The sequence below is a fragment of the Cherax quadricarinatus genome, chromosome 19, assembly GCF_038502225.1.
Source record: "Cherax quadricarinatus isolate ZL_2023a chromosome 19, ASM3850222v1, whole genome shotgun sequence".
In the NCBI taxonomy this organism is placed as follows: Eukaryota; Metazoa; Arthropoda; class Malacostraca; order Decapoda; family Parastacidae; genus Cherax; species Cherax quadricarinatus.
The window spans coordinates 16,585,758-16,607,240 of record NC_091310.1 but is presented as its reverse complement, the minus strand read 5'-3'; positions in this window follow the sequence as shown (position 1 = coordinate 16,607,240).

Here is a 21,483-nt window from a genome sequence, read left to right as displayed (position 1 = left end):
GACTTATAACTGTAGTGTAAAGCACCTCTCTGGCAAGACAGTGATGGAGTGAATGATGATGAAAGTTTTTCTTTTTTAGGCCACCCTGCCTTGGTGGGAATTGGCCGATGTGTTAAGAAAAATATTTTTCTGATAGATTATTCACTGCTTTGTCCTATGGGATCACTTATTACACAAGTATGAGAATAAAGAGGAAATACAATCCTACATACAGCTTATCCTTACTCTACTAATTTATTATTCTATCTTGGTAGTCAAATATCATTTTCAGTTCCTTTTACATACTTTGAAATGTGTATTTAACATAACCATTGTAATAAAGCGGATGCGGTACGTTTAGAAGCGAGGTGACTGACTTAAACAACTAAGTATTTAAATCTGCACAACTATCACTGTTGTGTGAGAACGGGTTGCTTTACAAGAACACTTTCTAAGCTGCATGGTAATAATTTTACCAATATGTTATTGACCTAGTCCACGTCACCCCTGTTTATCTCTCAACACAGCCTTTCCCAGGAAATTCTACCTCCTTATCCTTTACCTGTTTGTACATAATTTGCCTTTTCCTATTGCATATATTCTGTCTCTTTCCCTCCTCTTATTTCATCCCCTTCTCTGTCTCCATCTCCCTGTCCATAGTTCCACCTTCTCTGCCCTTATTTCATATCTCTTACAGTCCTTCCTTTTTGTCTTCTCTGCCAAATCCAGACTTTTTTGTTTCGTGTTTTATTTCCCCTGCACTCCCGGGCATCAAAATTTCGTGCTGCATCCCGCCAGTAATTAATTATAAGAATAAATGCGTTAAACACTCTCGTTAAATGCTCTCAAGGCGTGTGGCTAATAAACTTTTCAACAGGGCGTTCAGGTGTAGCCTACTATATGTGCATATCAGGGGAGATACGGACTATCGGTCGGTTTAGAACTTAAGGAGCCCTGTAATCTCATCGCTGCAGCCCACGCTTTTACGCCGAAAAAGTAACTTTACTCTTCACAGCTGCTGGAGTGGATAAGTCCCTGGTGCGGCAAACAATCTATCAAATCTTGCATGTGCGTCATTCCAAGAAGGTTTTGGTGCCTCATGTTGTTGGGAAGAAAAATAGTGATGAAAACTCGCCGGCATCTACGTCATATTTATTGCCCTTTGTATGATATCGTATTTTTATGTTTCCGCTTCACTTACGAGTGAAATTTGTCAGAAATATTGAAGTCTTTTGTTGGTGACCTTGCTTCTCTTTGTGACTTTTGTTCGCCTGTCATTTGCAGCTTTAATAATATAAATTATTTTTTATATATATTTCAGCTGCTCTAAATATTTTCGTCTCGTTTCATGTCATTATTCATACACTATTTTTTTGTTCGATACGCTTCGTATAATTTTCTCCTCGGGGTTAGTATTATTTTTCTCATTGTAATCCACTAATTTTTTACACTACTTATATACATCTTTCATTTTGTTGACAACTATCTTCAAATTGTATATTTATTATTTTAATGTAGTGAGTCTGGTGTGACTATCACTGAGTCTCTGAGCGGCCCTGAACCATCTTGCTCACACCGGCTACACTCCGGTGACACTGTAAGTAGTTACGAAGGCAATACATAAACATTCCCAAGGCAATACAAAGGAATAATTCCTTGTTGTAATTAAGGTTTGCTACTGCAGGGTGTTTCTTCTCATATTTATGTTTACGATGGTACCTTCTTGCGCTTCACTTCCCAAAACACAATTTTCCAGAAAGATTTCAACAGAATGGAAAAATGAAAATACACCCGCTTAAATGTCTTCCGAACAATCTAATATTACATTAGACATCCCCCTCCCCATCTTGTATTTATCTTTCACCATGCCAGTGAATAGTATCAGGGAGCAGCATCACCACAATCGGCACTCTGGAATGCTATCATACTAATGCATCTCGAGAAATTCTTTGTGTACAACCCAGAAAATGTGAGGGAAAGCGTTCATGATTCTCTTCCTGTCAAGGAACTCTCCATGAGTCATATTTTTGCTATTTTCACGGCGTAATTATAACCAGCTCTAGAAAACTCAACTTCAAGTTATTTGCGCTTAATAAAATAATATATTCGTAACAATCTCTACCTGAAAATCATCATGAATTACCAGTTACTTTATTACTAGACATGAGATATGAAGGTAGTGTTTATTAAGTAAATTTGTTGTAGTTTTATTGTCTTTCAAAATATTTATGTAATAGTTGTCTATATACAGTAATGTAGATAGGATATGACTTGATAAGGAATAACATGTGTAGATTCTACTTGAAATAATGAATGACTTTATTAAAATACTTAAGAAAATACGAATGACAATCAGCAATATATTGATAAGCGTCTGCAGATTCAGTGCACTTAAAGATTATTACATTCTCATTCACAAAAAAAAATCGCTAGACCAGTAGGAGTCATACATTACGTTGGAATTGGGAGGCAAGCTTGTTCGATCCTAAGAAGAGGACAGCTGCAATTCCTTGGATCAAGAGCCCTTCATTACTATCAAGGCACTCTACCTCGATCTTTTCCGTCGAGAATTCTCAATGCCGATATAATTTCCGTAAAAGTTACGCACTGATAATGAAAATATAACATACACTGGCAAAGAAACTAGCTTCACGAAAATCACTGAGACAGTTCAGGGTGAAAGTGTTGACAACACTTGCCAGGTTCTCATACAGAAAGAAAGGTCTCAGACCGGAGGAAGGGCGAGTTGATCTGCAGAACTTCTGCTCCGTGATCTATTAAGGGTGGAAGACCTTGTCCATTCATCATAGAGTAAATTTCCTTCACTGATTATAAAACAACACTGACGATTTTGGTAGTCAATAAGTGTACACACAAATGCTGCCCAAGTGACAGGTAATGAATCCATCCGAACGAGTAGTGAGAGATAGAGCGAGGGATATAGGAAGGGGAGCGGGATGAAGGAAAGGGTGAGAGAGAGGGATAGAGAAAGAAAGAGAGAGTGACTGTGACTGTCAATGTGGGTAAAGAAAAGATATCTCTGCTGCTGATCCGCTGTTAAACCTCTCTAATCTATGGCACCAGCCCAAGGAAGAATCTGAGATCAGCTGTGTAATAAGACTGGAAATTGCTTGAATTCTCGGCCGAGCATGGCATCAGGGTCTCTTGGCAAAACTGAAAGCACTAAGAGTTTCTGGCTCTGCACCACGACCCCTCATTGATTATCTTGAAGGTAGTTCTCCAAGAGTGGTTCTCAGTGGGACAGAATCAACATAATCGGTGCTAGAGTTCCACAAGGAATTGTGCTTTGGCCATTGGTATGGAATGCCTACGTCATGATCTTCAACTCATCCCAGAATTCTTTGCATATGCAGACGACTGTATTCTGAGACTTACTTATGCAAGAGAGGAAATGCCAGTTGCTCTCAGGTATATGAATCAAGTTTACATTTACATCAGCCTGGGGAGACCGATGGCAGATTACATTTGCTATATAAAAAAATACAAATGATGGTTTCTGAGCACCATGATCGTAAAACTGGAGCCGTTGTAAGAATGTATGGAAAAGTTTCCAGAATGAAGTACATATCAAAGAGATGAAATCTGATTCGAAACTGTCTATGAAGAACCATGTAGCAAATCGTGAAAGCAAGGCAGCCAATAAGCTAACAACACTAAGCCTAATTTCAGTAGAGCCTTCAACACCAGAGAGATATTGGGGGTCTTACTGTAATGTACAAGGACGATGTTATCACACCTGGCTCCACTTAGCGGACAGCAAGAAAAAATCTTCTACTCAACAAGACGAGCAGCAAACAGCACCTACACATTGGTTGTCCTCTGCTCAAGAGCATCACTTCATCTGAGACCATACATTCCTAGAATAACCTGAGTTTGGAACATGTTCGAATAGCATAATGACATGATGAAATTAAGTCAGTTGACCAAATGTAATCGCTGTCCCACAGATGGCTCCAACTTCATCCTATTCCTTTTTTAAATATTTCACAATAAAAATGCTTTCAAATGAACTGAGGTAGGTAACTGATCTTAGTTTATTAATAAAAGCAGAAACTCATAACTTAACCCAGTAAAACAATTGGGTGAAAATGAGATAGTTGTGCGTGTGTGTGCGCGCGCGCGCCCGCGTCCGTCCGTCCGTCCGTCCTACAAGCTATGGCAGCGTTAGCTGATGCAGAACAAGGGGTCAGGCCGATCTTAAATGCCTGGAGCCTGCGTGTTCTAATTACTGTCACACAGCATACAAGATAGAAGGAGACTTCTGTTGTTGCCAAGTGTTTCATCTCAATAACTTGAAAGGCTTTTATTATTCTGTGACATATGCCCTATAAACGAGCTTGAATTCCCAAGAAGGATCTGAGGAGCATCAGGAACTCCTCTCAAGTAATCAAGAGTGCTCTATTAGGTGGTGTTTTGAAGGTTGTATTAGGTGGTGTTTTGAAGGTTGTATTAGGTGGTGTTTTGAAGATTGCAACCAAGATTATCCATCAAATGTAATGGCCTCAAATGCTCCTAAGAACTTTAGATTATCTTCAAACTATTATAGATAACCCCAAAGAGCCTACAAGAGGAATAGAATGCTCAGCTGATGCTGATACTACTGTTATGGCCAGGAATTCTCATATTGATAATAACACAACAGGAAAAGTCCGGTGGGAATCTTTTTTGCACTAGCTCTCTACAAGCGGATGGGGCTCGAATACCGTAACTGAAAACTCCACTACAGTTTTTGCACTGCAGTGGGAACAGATCCATTACTAGTATACCTGACATCACTGTTCCAGTGCAGTACTCTGTGTCAACCACAAGACAGTTTCTCCACCATTGATAATCATACCTAACCACCAATCGGCACTGTTCCTGAACAAGTTCCGGGCCAAAGCACGAGTACCATGTATATGTACATCTAGTAGGTTTGGGCGAGGGACTGGAAAAGAATGTGGAAGAGAAAGAGATAGCCACCCACAGCCATTTTATCTGCGAACACGGCCCCAGGCAAGCACCCACCAGGAACTTAATGAGACTCACCAGCAGCAGAACATACGACAAAATCAGTTTCCGAGTCAGCATCAAAACACGAGAGGTGAAGGTAATAGTAGACCACACTCCCAGGCACCTACCCAATGCTCCCACTGTCACAGTATGGGGCACACCGCTGACAAATGTCTGCGAGATATTAGGTGTAATTAATGACACCAGAGGAGACATCAAGAAAACTGCTGCCGAAACAAAAAGGTATTGGACAAACAGGATCACCTGTATTTTAGACATTTATTATTGAAACAAACGAACAGGATATCAGAACTGGTGAACACGCTTTTACGTCACCCATCCAGCTACTTGTCTCACCTCAGTAGGTGGTTTCGTACCTTACACAAGACCAAAGAGCTGCGCCCCAGTGGTGGCCCCAGTGTCTTAATCGTCCTAATGGCAAACACCCTGACGCACCTATTTACTCCAGCTGAACAAAATATGAGGCAGTGTTTCACCATCCTGTCTGCTAACATTATATGATTCATTATCAATGATGATGAGCCCACGCAAAGTTTTGTGTACACTCATCATCCTGACACAATCACTGTTGTGGTGACGTGTACTTAGCTCTGTGAAGACCTGTTTGCGCGCTCTCTACGAATTGAAGCAAGATGCCCTCCATCGAGCAACTTTACCAACAGCTTAAGGAATAATTGAGGATGGCGAAGATGAAGATTCGGCGACTGACCGAGGAAAACAAGAAGATTCGTAGTAGTCCTCCTGTTTTGAGTCCTCAGGTCAAGAAAGGAAACTGGTCAGTGGCTGGACAGCAGGGAACGAAGTTGACGATCAAGAAGACGAATGGAAAGGCAGAAACGATGAAGAAGAAAGAGACTGCCGTGGAAACTGTTGTGGAAACATCTAATACATTCTCAGTGCTACCCGACGAATGTGAGTCGACTACCGGGAACGTCACGACTAACGACACCAAGGAAGGTAAGAATTTTGTTGTTGGGGATAGCCAAGTCAGGTATATGGATAGGGCGTTCTGCTTGAAGGACAGGAGTAGGAGACAGAGAGTTTGCTTTCCTGGGGCTGGGATGGAGGATATTGTTAGCCGTCTGGATGACATCATGACAGGTAATGGGAGCAATCCTATTATCTGTCTCAGTGCTGGAGGCAACGATGTTGGCAGACGTAGGAGTGAGGACCTGATTAGCAGGTATAGGTCAGCAATAGAAATAATTAGGAGGAAGGGTGGAAACCCTGTCATATGTGGTATTTTGCCAAGGAGAGGAATTGGAAATGAATGGTTGTCCAGGGCAATTGGTGTCAATTGCTGGCTGGACAAATACTGTAAGGAAAATGTGGTAACATTCATTGACAACTGGGACCTCTTCTATGGCAGAAATAACATGTATGCCAGGGATGGGGTTCACTTATCTAGGTCTGGGGTGGGAGCACTGGCAACTGCAGTGGAGGGAGCTGTTAGGACTTTAAACTAGGAATAGTTAGTGGTATGGGTTTTGGCAGGAAAACAGTGAAGTCCCAGTGTAGTAATATTATGAGTTCTAGGGGAACTAATAATAAGCAGAACGAGGTAGATACTGAAAAGCCAGTGACATTGGGTGATAAGGACAGTAATAGGTTTAGTAGAAAAACAGAAATGAGCAGGAAGTGTAAAGAGAAAGGAGAGTCTTTCAATGTTTATTATGCTAATAGCCATAGTGCTAGGAATAAGATGGACGAGTTGAGATTAGTTGCTAGTGCAGGTAACATTGATGTATTTGCCTTAACTGAGACGTGGTTTAATTCAAAAAGTCGGGACATGCCTGCGGAATGTTACATTCAGGGTTTGAAATTGTTCCAAGTAGATAGAAGTATCGGGAAGGGGGGTGGGGTGGTATTGTATGTCCGAGATCGATTGAACTGTTGCATAAAAACGGGTATTAAGTCTGAAGTAACACATACAGAGTCTGTTTGGATAGAATTTTCAGAGGGGCATGAAAAATTAATTTTAGGTGTGATATACCGTCCCCCAAATTTAGATAGGGACCAGGGGAGACTACTATGGGAGGCAATTGTTAGGGCCACAAGGCACGATAATGTAGTAATTCTAGGAGACTTTAACTTTAGTCATATTGATTGGAATTTCTTGACTGGGAATTTAGAATCATACAACTTCTTAGAAGTAGTTCAGGATTGTTTTTTGAAGCAGTTTGTGACAGAACCTACAAGGGGTAATAACCTGCTTGACTTAGTTCTGGCAAACAATGAATCCCTTGTTAATAATTTAGAAGTTTCAGAGGAACTGGGTGCTAGCGACCACAAATCAATTACATTTGGCATTGAATGGAAGTATGATAGTAGGGATAACTCAGTAACGGTCCCAGATTTTCGCTTAGCAGATTACGATGGGCTTAGAGAACACTTATCATCTGTTGACTGGGGTAACGAAGAGAGCTATCAATATGACAGCTTTCTGAACACCATACATGCTGCTCAAAGAACGTTTATCCCTTATAAAAATTAGATCAAATAGAAATGACTCAAAATGGATGAATAATAGGCTTAAATATCTACTAGGGCATAAGAAAGGAATTTATAGGCGTATCAAAAGAGGTGAGGGTCATCTTATGAATCAATATACTGATATTAAGAGGGACATTAAAAAGGGGATAAGAAAAGCTAAAAGAGACTATGAAATTAAAGTTGCTAGGGATTCTAAAACTAACCCAAAAAGTTTTTTCCAGGTATATAGAACAAAAGTCAGAGATAAGATAGGTCCCCTTAAAAATAACTATGGGCATCTTACTGACAAAGAGAATGAAATGTGCTCGATTTTAAATAATTATTTTCTCTCGGTTTTTACACAGGAAGACACTAATAATATTCCAGTAATTAATTTTTATAGTGGGCCAGAAGATAAATTATGTAACATCACAGTCACTAGTGAAATGGTTGTGAAGCAGACAGACCGACTGAAACAAAATAAGTCACCGGGTCCTGATGAGGTTTTTTCAAGGGTTCTTAAGGAATGCAAAATGGAACTCTGTGAACCATTAACTAATATTTTTAATTTCTCTCTTCAAACAGGTGTAGTGTCTGATATGTGGAAGATGGCTAATGTAATTCCTATTTTTAAAACAGGGGACAAGTCGTTACCGTCAAATTACCGCCCAATAAGCCTGACCTCAATTGTAGGCAAATTACTAGAGTCAATTATAGCTGAGATTATAAGAAGCCATCTCGATAAGCATAGCTTGATTAATGATACTCAGCATGGATTCACAAGAGGCTGGTCTTGTCTAACTAATTTATTAACTTTCTTCAGCAAAGCTTTTGAGGCTGTTGACCACGATAAAGAATTTGATATCATTTACTTAGATTTTAGTAAGGCATTTGACAGAGTTCCGCACCAAAGACTGTTAAAGAAAGTAGCAGCTCATGGCATTGGGGGAAGGGTGCTCTCGTGGATCGAATCATGGCTCTCAGACAGGAAGCAGAGCATGTCCATAAATGGGGTTAAATCCGAGTGGGGTTCAGTAACAAGTGGCGTTCCACAGGGATCAGTCTTGGGCCCGTTGTTGTTTATAATATATATCAATGATCTTGATGAAGGAATTACTAGTGATATGAGCAAATTCGCCGATGACACAAAGATAGGTAGGATAATTGATTCAAACGTAGATGTTAGGGAACTTCAGGAGGATTTAGACAAACTCTATTCTTGGTCAGAAAAGTGGCAGATGCAGTTCAATGTAGATATATGCAAGGTTCTGAAGCTCGGGAGTGTCCATAACTCTAGCACTTATAAGTTAAATAATGTAGAACTTAGCCATACAGATTGCGAAAAGGACTTGGGGGTTATGGTGAGCAGCAACCTTAAACCAAGACAGCAATGCCTCAGTGTACGTAATAAGGCAAATAGATTACTGGGATTTATATCGAGAAGTGTAAGCAACAGAAGTCCAGAGGTCATACTGCAGCTTTATACATCATTAGTAAGGCCTCACCTAGATTATGCAGCTCAATTCTGGTCTCCATATTACAGAATGGATATAAATTCGTTAGAAAACATTCAGCGTAGGATGATTAAATTAATACATAGCATTAGAAATCTTCCTTATGAAGAAAGATTGAAGACTCTTAAGTTACATTCACTTGTTAGACGAAGAATGAGGGGAGACCTGATCGAAGTGTGTAAGTGGAAGATGGGTATTAATGAAGGGGATATTAATAAGGTCTTGAGGATATCTCTCCAAGAGAGAACCCGCAGTAATGGATTTAAATTGGATAAGTTTAGATTTAGAAAGGACATAGGAAAGTATTGGTTTGGAAATAGGGTAGTTGATGAGTGGAACAGTCTACCTAGTTGGGTTATTGAGGCTAGGACTTTGGGTAGTTTCAAATTTAGGTTGGATAAGTATATGAGTGGGAAGGGTTGGATTTGAGTGGGACTTTCATACCAGAGCTTATTTCTTGGGTAGCATTGAAAATTGGGTTGGGCAAATGTTTTGTTAGTGGGATAAATTGTAAAGGACCTGCCTAGTATGGGCCAACAGGCCTGCTGCAGTGTTCCTCCTTTCTTATGTTCTTATGTTCTTATGAAAAACCTTGTGTAAGCACCGAAAAATAGAGGGCAAGCAGGGGGTGCATGAGAAAACATAAAGAGAGAGAAAGCGAGAGGGAACCAGTGATCAAGAGAGAGAGAGAGAGACAAAGACAGATTACAGCAATTAATTTTTTATTTTTGCTTAAAGGTAAATGTTACGAGTATTAAAAACTTGCAAATTTACGAGTTTCAAAAAAATTCAATAATACCAAGTGTTCAGTGAAAACTCAAGCACTGGTGTAAACCTATATTTTCGAACTACAAACATTTATGCCGTAGTTCAAAATACAGCAGATACATTTTATAAATTCCAGGGGTTCTGGAATTCTGCGAAAGATTTTGAGTCCATTTTGGCCAAGTTGCTGGATAAGGACATTTTGCGGGTCCACTTATACGACACGAACGTGAGAGGAATTTCACATATAAAAGACTTTATGTGACAGAATATACCGCAGTGAATGTTTGAATCTCTGCCGCCTCGTACAAAGATAATGGAAGAAGTGTCAAATTAAACTCAAACTGAATAAAAAAAATATATGAAGCGAAATCAGTTAAATAAGTTTGGAAAAAATTAATGAAATGGAAGGAACGACCTTCCAGTTCATCTCTGTCTCGCGCTGGAAAATATATATATTTTGTTAAATTAGACACATGTGCAACTCTTGGTATCTTTATTGAGGAAACGTTTCGATACACAGTGGCTTCCTCAGTCCATTCATAGGAGAAACTTGAAGAACAGGAGGAGAATGAGGTAATTAGTCCCTCAACCTTGAGTCGATGTGGTCAGTCCATCAATCTTGAATAGAATACGGTATATGAGCGGAGAAGCAGCTTATAAACCGTATGGCAGGAGAGGTGCAGCAGTCGTAGGTGGTGTCACATTTGTTCAGTGTGGAAGTAGGTCGTGCCCAAGGGTTAGGCAAGAGAAGAATTCCCAAGTATTAAGATCCCAAGAAGTTGCAGTGTCTGACAGGATTGTAGATGAATGGTTCAAAGAACCGACATGTTGTTAAATTAGACACATGTGCAACTCTTGGGTATCTTTATTGAAGAAACGTTTCGCCACACAGTGGCTTCATCAGTCCATACATAGGAGAAACTTGAAGAACAGGAGGAGAATGAGGTAATCAGTCCCTCAACCTTGAGTCGATGTGGTCAGTCCATCAATCTTGAATAGAATAAAGATACCCAAGAGTTGCACATGTGTCTAATTTAACAACATGTCGGTTCTTTGAACCATTCATCTACAATATATATTTTATTGGTTTATGTAATCCAGCCTGAAAAAAACTGTGAAGAATATAGTACAATAAGTTCTTAACAGAAAATGTGAGTACAGTGAGAATTTGCTGATAATAAATTAGTCACTTGCCTCTCAGTCACCTTCACAACACTTTCTTGCACTTTCTCTGGAATATAAACTAATTTCTTATGTGTCAAATGCTGACTGGTAATAAGGATTTAAAACCAACGATACGCTCTCATTTATAGACTTTTCTCCCTCCATTAAAAGATATTTTTTTTTAATTTAAAGAAATTCCATACATAATACAAAAATATCCCACACATGAGAGAGAGAAAAGCTTTTCGACGACGTTTCGGTCTGACCTGGACCATTTACAAGTCACGCTAACACATGAAGGTGAGGGAGAAAGTATATATATATATATATATATATATATATATATATATATATATATATATATATATATATATATATATATATATATATATATATATTAAGCAAATACCGCAAACCAAGCAATACAAGATGCAAAACCACGGGGGAAGTAGAATGATAGCTCTAGGCCTTTGGTGTTGCAATGAACACATTATCAGGAGCTTACAAAATTGCAAAAAACTGGAGAGTTTCCACGCGAATACGTTCCCAGAGGACCGCGTTCACTGGAGTGAGAGAGGGAGAGAGGAGAAGGTACCGGAAGTACCCACAGGCACAACAGCCAGAAGGATGAATATTATAGCATTAGAAAAAATCCCACAAGCATTGATATTGTAACCTAAACGAAATTAATGTAACAATAATAAATTCGGTCATATTCCGCTGATGGAATGGCGATGGGTAATCCGTTATCCCCTTTATTGAGCAATCTGTATATGGAATTTTTCGAGGCTAGACTGTTAAAAGATATCCTGCCTTGTAGAGCTAAATGGTTCAGGTATGTGGACGACATCCTGTGTCTTGGGCCACACGATATGGCCTTGGAAACGTTTTTACCAAGACTTAACGCTTTAGTCCCGTCCATTAAATTCACCGTGGAGAAAGAGGTGGACTGTAAACTTCCATTCTTAGATGTGTTGATACACCGGGTTGATAGAAAGTTTAAGTTTACAGTATACAGGAAGGCTACCAATATGTGCTCATACATTCACTGTTACTCCAACCATGAGACTAGAGTCAAAAGGAAAATATTTGACATTGGCACGAAACTGCGATATCCTAAGATGTTTATGGAATCTGCCTTGCTGGCAGCTAAGAAAATTTGTTATAGGACAGAACCTAGGATAACACCTCAGACCAAGAATGTGCTGGTCCTCCCATATAACAAGGATTTATCTATCCTACCGAATGCTCTTAGAAGATTTAATATACGTATTCGCGTGGAAACTCACCTCTTTTCTGCAATTTTGCAAGCTCCTGATGTGTTGATTGCAACACGAAAGACCTAGAGTTATCATTCTACATTCACCGCTGTTGTTTTGTATATATATATATATATATATATATATATATATATATATATATATATATATATATATATATATATATATATATATATATATATATAGGGGAGTTGAACAGGGACGGGACAAAGAGAGGAAGGAATGAATTCCCACATCAATCCGTTGACAACCTAACCTTACGTAACCTTCCCTAACCTAACATATGCAAAAGAAAAATAGCATTTATACTCTTAAATGGAATGTCGTGATATTGACACTGGGAATCTTGAAATTTACATATACAGTACGGGAAAAACTTTCATTTAGTCGTAGCTGTGCCGCTTGAACGACTAGCTTATTGTGCAGGATTATAAACGTCTCATTGGGTCTTTATCAGAACCCAATAGGCATTCTTACCTCAGTAGGAAGAATATTAGTTATTACATATATTACAATTACTTCATATATTTAATGTGCACAGTACAGTATGGAATACAATCTCTTATCATTAACAATGAAATGCTTTTCCGTATCCTGCTGGGATTGCATGAAGGTGTCTCTGAAAGGTTGGGTATTCAGCTTGCACAAAGAAATCTTTCCTTCACACAATTCTACAGTAGAGTCCGTGCCAAGAACGGGGTTTCAAGGCGTTCAACAAAACTTGAAACGCATACCTCTGATACTTCAACTCCAAATAAATAAACAAGAACTCGCCAGAATCCGCACAAGCTCTCAACAGGGAACGTTCAAATTACGAACGATATTCAGTACCGTAAAGATGAGGAGTAAGAACAATTTGCAAAACTTGAGTACCATTACTGTTGGTATGCTTCGTCTGCGCTTGTCTGACACAACACCGTAACATAATACGTGGATGTCTTCTTCGACTCTGTTGCTAGCAACTGTTTAGCATGATCCACTTCCGCTAATAGGCCCCTTAATGTTATCTCCAGTTACTACACCTCACCTCTAGCTACAGTACATACTATGTGAAACGGATGGCTAACCTATGGTGCATGTGCCAAAAGTGGCGCATTGCACCCCAGCCTACCGATACAAAAAGTATTAACCAATAACCGATTTGTAGAAAAAATATAAAAGAAATTCAAATAACTTAAACTAGAAATGAGTTTTACTGAAAATAAATCTAAAAAGCTTAGCAATCATTTTAGGCGATTTCATCATTTCTTACACATCTTTCAGTTAAAAAATATTCAGTGAGTAAGACTAGGAACAAACTGTATTGAGCAGACACACTGGATTTATGAGTTGTTATATATTCACTACACATAGTACTCTGCCCTTATCAGTGGCATTGCACAAAGAGGGACTGTTGTACAGGAGTCGTTCCACAAGTGTACATGTTTGATACTTGTTTGATCTTAAGGCGCTAAGTACCAGCAGTGGCTGCAGTGCATCGCACGTTTTTACCTCTCAGTTTACAACTGACACTCAAGTGGTAGAGTTGTGCTTCACTCTTTGTGAATTACTGAAATTTTGTACTTTTCGAAACATAAGCTTTGTTTTTACAGTCAGTTACCTATCACAGTGCAAAAGAAAAGCAGAAAGTGTTAGTAAGCATCACTTTAATGATCAGTGGGAAAATAAGATCTTATTTATTGCGGGTCCGTCAGGAAAACCGTTTTACATTGTTTATGAACACATTCTCTCGGATAATAGAAGACATAAGCTTAATAGACGCTATAAAAATCATCAGGATGAAGAAAAGCTGAAGTTAGTGCATGGGACTGAGTTACGGAAAGAGTATGTGAATTAAAAGAGGATGAAATAAAAAGAAGACGAAATATATTTGTTAAAAGATGTGAAAGTTTGGCGATGATGGAAGCGTCCTACGAAACTGCTTTTTGTGCTGGCTTAAAAAACGGAAGCCTTTCTCTGATGAAGAAATTGTTAACCCTTGTTTGCAAATATTTGCAAGATATCTTGGTGATAAAAATAGTAGTGCAGCAGTAGTATCAGTAATGGGGAATTAGCAGTAGTAGAGTGGTAGATATAATAGACACAGTAGGGGTAATGAAGGTATTAGTAATAGATGAAGTAATGATAGTGTAACAGAACACAAGAACCGAGGTGCACTGCCATAGGGCTACTGGCACACGGGCAATGCAAACCCCCCTTGATACACCTCGAACTTCCTAAGAGGCAGCCCTACCCCCCTTACAGGACAAGGCCACCATAGGACAAAAAACCTACATGACAAAAAATCACAAGACAAAAGACCCACAGGGCAAAAAAAAACACAGGACAAAAAAAAAACCACGGGACAAAAAAATCACGGGACAAAAAGACCCACAGGACAAAAAACCACGGGGCAAAAAGCCCACCAAGGAAGAGAAATGCAAAATATAAATAAAGAAGAAAGAGAAGGGACAGCAAAGGACGTGTCATGGATGTTCTGAAAGGAGAGGCAGACATCTACAGATGCAAAGTCAGAGCTAAAATTCTTGTTAGGAAAGTTAAGAGTAAGAATTGATTCAACAGAACGGAGTCTTTGAAAGCTAGAGGAAGAGTAAACAGTTTTAGCAGTAGACCAGTTGATAAGATGACTGTGTGACATGTCGCTCTTTATTACTGTAAGAAAGAGATATGCCAGTTTCATCAAAGTAATGGAGAGAACAGGAAGAGCAGGAAATTTAGCTGACACCATAAGCATCAGTTACAGGAAAAGAATGATCAAGATTAGTGCGAAGGGTATTAGTCTCACGAAAAGCCAGTATATCTAGAGGACGGAGGGTATTGTTAATATTTTGAAGATTGGAAATATAGGAAGGCAAGAAACAGAGTATTTAAGTGGAGAATTGTGTTTGTGAAAGAGGACAGAGTAGGAAGAAATTATGAAAGCAGAATAGCTAAGGCGAGAGAAAGAACCGTCTTACCCATTTAGCCAATACTTTGTCATTGCTCTAACGTTCAGTACATCCGTGACATGATTTAATCTATGTGAACTATTCTCCTTCCTCCTCTTTTGTCGTCTGTATTTCTTTATCTTTCCCGTTTTCTGCCTTGGGGTTTAGTCCCGAGGGAAATACATATTTTAAGAAAAAGATGACAAAAGTTTGCTGGATTATGTTTTGGTGGATGAAAAGTTGAAGGGTAGACTTCTGGATGTGCATGTTTATAGAGAAGAAAAAATACATCAGATAATTTTTTAGTGTAGCTACAGTGAAAATAAAGGGGTAGATAGCGTACATGGAGAATGGCATCAGCAAGTAAGAGAGAGGTGAAGGTTTATAAACAAAACGAGAAGGTGGTTAGGGTAACATATAACTAATTATTGGTAAAGGGTTGAGACAGTATAAGTATAGACAATAAGTTTAAGAGATATGGGGCAGATTTTAGAATGCAGTGTTAGTGTTTTCATCAGAAGTTTGGGATATAGGAGGGAGGGTGCTGGGGAAAAAGAGGAGCGATTGGTGGTATGCTGAGATAGAGAGTAGTAAGAGAGAAAAAGTTAGCATTTAAGTTGTTTTAACTATCTAGAAATGATACAAAGAGGCAAGAATGGATTTGTCAGTTTAAATTGGAAGGCTTAGGAATTATTAGATGAGGAATTGTAGTTATCGGGATGGAGGGAATATTGTAACTGTTAAATGTTAATAAACAGAGGGAAGTTGTGGTTTCATGCATTAGCTTGAGAGGTATAACATCTTTTAAGAATGAGAAAAGGCCAATTGTGAGTGTGGGGAAGGTGCGTGAGATTGTAGGTAGAATGAAAGGGGGTAAAGCAGCTGGGATTGGTGGAATCAAAACAGAAATGTTAAAAGCAGGTGGGGATATAGTTTTGGAGTGGTTGGTGCTTTTATTTAATATGTGTAAGAAAGAGGGAAGGGTACCTAGGGACTGGCAGAAAGCATGCTTAGTTCCTTTGTATAAACGTAAAAGGGACAAAAGGGAGTGTAAGAAAAACAGGGAAATAATCATGTTAAGTATACTTGAAAAGGTGCATGGTAGAGTTATTGAAAGAATTAAGGGTAAGACGGAGAGCGGGATCGCAGATGAACAAGGAGGTTTTAGGAAGGGTAGAGGTGTTTACATTGAAGCATTTGGCTGAACAGTACTTAGATAAGGGTAAAGAAACTTTCGTTTCATTCATTGATTTGGAAAAGGCATACTATAGGGTGGACAGGGAAGCATTGCGGCAGATGGTGCAAGTGTATGGAATACGTGGCAGGTTACTGAAAGCAACGAAGAGATTTTACGAGGATAGTGAGGCTCAAAATAGAGTATGTAGGAGAGGGAGATTATTTTCCACAAAAGTAGGCCTTAGAAAGAGATGCAGGATGTTTTTATGGCTGTTTAATATATTTATAGATGGGGATGTAAGAGAAGTGAATGCAAGGGTTTTGGAGAGAGGGGTGGGAATGGAAGATAAAGAGTAGTACAAAGTGGGATGACACTGTACTTTGGGAGATTCTGAATAAAAGCTGCGAAGGTCGGTGGGCGAATTTGCAAGTGTATATAAAAGACGGGAATTAAAAGTGAACATAGGATAGAACAAGGTGACGCGGGTGACAGAATATCTAGGTAATGAAAGATTGGATATCAGATTGGAGGGAGTGAGTATGGAAGAAGTGAATGTATTTAGTTATGTATTTGGAAGCGGAGTTGTCATCAGATGCGTCTGTGAAAGACGAGATGAATTATGGAGTTGATTGAGGTATATGCTGAGACAAACAACGGTGTTCATGGAAAAAAAAAGAGTGAAGGCAAGTGGTTTTTATGACTTGACGTACTATTGGAGTGTGAACATAGTAATGAGGGGATTCAGGGATACCGGTTAGCCGGACTTGAGTCCTGCAGGTGAAAAGTACAGTGCATTCTGAAGGAGGGGTGGGGATATTTGCTCGCCTCTGTCAAGACCTTGATGGGTTAAATAACAAAAAGGCACAATACCGTGACTGGAACGATACACAAATAACCCGCACATAAAAGACAGAAGCTTACGACGACGTTTCGGTCCGACCCTGCCTCGGAGGGAGACGGGCGGATAATGCAATTTGGCCAAACTCCCTAAAAAATAAATTATAGCAAATTTTTCTTTTAGAGATTAGTGAATACATTTCTTGCGTTGAAAATTATGCAAAAGAAATATATATATATATATATATATATATTCTTGAACATACTCTAGTTTAAAAACTTCATAAATATATTTAACATTACATAATATCAATGATTCGTATTTTTCGTTATGTTCACGCTAATTTTCCCAGATTTATGGCATTAGCAAATTTTCACTTTTCTTGTTTTTTTCAGACCTAATTCGCCGGTTTGCTTATTCTGCACATGTTATTTAGACTATTGAATTCAGAAACTAAGAACTGTTGTTCTTCAGCTGATTTCAAAGTTTATCCCAATCTACTTCCACTTGCTAAACACATTGTATTGATCGATAACACTCGATAAACAAAATATAAATTTTTACTCTCAAGACAAAAGGAGCGACAGGTGAAAGGACGACTGTACATATCGTTCACTTCAGTATCGAACCCGGGTCCTTTAGTTGTGAGCTCAGATCACCGTACACAATATACAGTCATTGATGCAATCATTTCGCCATCATGTACACTATGTTAAGAAAATGAGTTTTCACTTTATTACCAGAAACATTCCACTTTATGATGGGCGCATTCCCGGGATTCCGTCCCGGGCCTGAGGACTCCACCACTGCTGATCCTTATTACTGATGAAAGTCCTGCCTTCATCCCAGGACTCCGGGGAAATCTCTCGACTAGTAACTTCCATAATGTAGTTTTAAACGGTGTGTGTGTTGTGGTGGTGCGGGAGACGGGAGCTGCACCATGGTAAAGTATGCACGTGAAATGTTACTCTTTTGACCTTCAATGATGCATGATAACGTATGCTAAATTCCTCGTTATTCGATTGGCTTTGTTTTGATCATCCTCCACACGGCTTCTGCCATCCCTCTATATTCGTTTTCGCTCTGTAGAGCTTTCAGTACCCTTCTTTTGCCTTCCATCTATTACTCTCACTGTGCACAGCTTTCAGTACCCTCACTCCACATTCACCTTCACTGTGTAGAGCCCTAATACTGCACTCATTCTAATTATTCAGAGCCTTCATCTTTTCCCTGCCCTCCCTCCACATTCACTCTCAATGTGTAGCTTCCACTGACTCCCATCTCTTTCTCCAACCCGTTCTCTTCCTCTCCACCTCTTCTCTTCCTCTCCACCCCTTCTCTTCCTCTCCACCCATTCTCTTCCTCTCCACCCCTTCTCTTCCTCTCCACCCCTTCTCTTCCTCTCCACCTCTTCTCTTCCTCTCCACCCCTTCTCTTCCTCTCACCCCTTCTCTTCCTCTCCGTCCCTTCTCTTCCTCTCCGTCCCTTTTTCTCTCCACCCCTTCTTTTCCTCTCCACTCCTTCTCTTCCTCTCCACCCCTTCTCTTCCGCCGCACCTCTGCTCTTCCTCCCCACCTCCTATCTTCCTCCCAACCCCTTCTCTTCTTCCCCACCTCTTCTCTTCCTCCCCACCTCTTCTCTTCCTCCCCACCCCTTCTCTTCCTCCCCATCTCTTCTCTTCCTCCCCACCCGTTCTCTTCCTGCCCATCCCTTCTCTTCCTGCCCATCTCTTATCTTCCTCCCCACCCCTTCTCTTCCTTCCCATCCCTTCTCTTCCTTGCCATCCCTTCTCTTCCTTGCCATCCCTTCTCTTCCTCCCCACTTCTTCTCTTCCTACCCATCCCTTCTCTTCATCCCCACCTCTTCTCTTCCTCCCCACCCCTTCTCTTCCTCCCAATCCCTTCTCTTCCTCCCCATCCCTTCTCTTCCTTCCCATCCCTTCACTTCCTCCCCACTTCTTCTCTTCCTCCCCACGCTTTCTCTTCCTCCCCACCCCTTCTCTTCCTCTCCACCCCTTCTCTTCCTTCCAACCACTTCTCTTCCTCCCCACCTCTTCTCTTCCTTCCCACCACTTCTCTTCCTCCCCACCTCTTCTCTTCCTCCCCACCCCTTCTCTTCCTCCCCACCCCTTCTCTTCCTCCCCATCCCTTCTCTTCCTCCTCACCTCTTCTCCTCCTCCCCACCTCTTCTTTTCCTCCCCACCTCTTCTCTTCCTTCCCACCTCTTCTCTTCCTCCCCACCCCTTCTCTTCCTCCCCACCCCTTCTCTTCCTCCCCACCTCTTCTCTTAATCCCTACCTCTTCTCTTAATCCCCTCCTCTTCTCTTCCTCCCCATCTCTTTTCTTCCTCCCCATCCCTTCTCTTCCTCCCCACCTCTTCTCTTCCTCATCTCCCCTTTTCTTCCTCCCCACCCCTTCTCTTCCTCCCCACCTCTTCTCTTAATCCCTACCTCTTCTCTTAATCCCCTCCTCTTCTCTTCCTCCCCATCTCTTTTCTTCCTCCCCATCCCTTCTCTTCCTCCCCACCTCTTCTCTTCCTCATCTCCCCTTTTCTTCCTCCCCACCCCTTCTCTTCCTCCCCACCTCTTCTCTTAATCCCCACATCTTCTCTTAATCCCCACCTCTTCTCTTCCTCCCCATCTCTTCTCTTCCACCCCACCCCTTTTCTTCCTCCTTACCCCTTCTCTTCCTCCCCACCTCTTCTCTTCCTCCCCACCCCTTCTCTTCCTCCCCACCCCTTCTCTTCCTCCCCACCCCTTCTCTTCCTCCCCACTCCTTCTCTTCCTCCCCACCCCTTCTCTTCCTCCCCACCCCTTCTCTTCCTCCCCACCCCTTCTCTTCCTCCCCACCCCTTCTCTTCCTCCCCACCCCTTCTCTTCCTCCCCACCCCTTCTCTTCCTCCCCACTCCTTCTCTTCCTCCCCACCCCTTCTCTTCCTCCCCACCCCTTCTCTTCCTCCCCACCCCTTCTCTTCCTCCCCACCTCTTCTCTTCCTCCCTATCCCTTCTCTTCCTCCCCACCCCTTCTCTTCCTCCCCACCCGTTCTCTTCCTCTCCACCTCTTCTCTTCCTCCTCACCCCTTCTCTTCCTCCCCACCTCTTCTCTTCCTCCCCACCCCTTCTCTTCCTCCTCACCCCATCTCTTCCACACCACCCCTTCTCTTCCTCCCCACCTCTTCTCTTCCTCTCCACCCTTTTTCTTCCTCCCCACCCCTTCTCTTCCTCCCCACCCCTTCTCTTCCTCCTCACCCTTTTTCTTCCTCCCCACCTCTTCTCTTCCTCCCCACCTCTTCTCTTCCTCCGCACCGCTTCTCTTCCTCCCCACCTCTTCTCTTCCTCCCCACCCCTTCTCTTCCTCCCCACCTCTTCTCTTCCTCCCCACCTCTTCTCTTCCTCTCCACCCCTTCTCTTCCTCCCCACCCCTTCTCTTCCTCCCCTCCCCTTCTCTTCCTCCCCACCCCTTCTCTTCCTCCCCTCCCCTTCTCTTCCTCCCCTCCACTTCTCTTCCTCCCCTCCCCTTCCCTCCCTCTACGCTCTCAGATTTGTTACACTTTATCCAGGTTAGCAAAAGAAAAAAAAAAAAAAATTCGTTCAGGTAAGGTATGTATTACGACTTTGCAAATTACTTCTCAAACCTTTTATAATTATTTCAGCTTTCATAAAAGACATATTAATTTATTAAACTCAATTAATAGAAAATTTAAAATTCAACTACATGAAATATTAAATTAGTATCAGTATTATTTGATGAATATGAAACTAATTATAAGCATTAAAAAATAATTTAATATTAACTATAAATAATAACACAATATTAATTATAAAGATAATTACAATTATATTTTTATTATTTAATATTCACAGAGAAGCTCTAAACTAAGAGGGGTCATAAAGCGCATAGAGAATAGGAATTTATCAGATGTGATCCTAGGAAGGATGGCTTCACTTAGTTTAAGAGGCCTGGTGGACTCTGAAATCATCTAAAGTACTCCTTCCTACAGATAAAATATTATGTTATAATTCAGTAGACAGGAACCTCCTTGGGAAGTGCTACTGTGCGACCAGCCACCTTCCCTGGTGAATTCTGGATATTTTTTGTTGAATAAAAATAATGAGTCGTTAACTGCTCACAGTACATACATGTATATTGTCCATATCTGGGTAATATATACACTACTTGAGATCAAAATTCAATAAATTCCATTCTAACAGCTCCTGTAAGATTCCTAGCGATTCTGATCTTTCTTCAGATCATTTTTTTTTAACCATCCTCTTGTATAAGTGTTTAATGCAAACATGTTAGATGTTTGGCATTTTTGCAGCACGACAAAT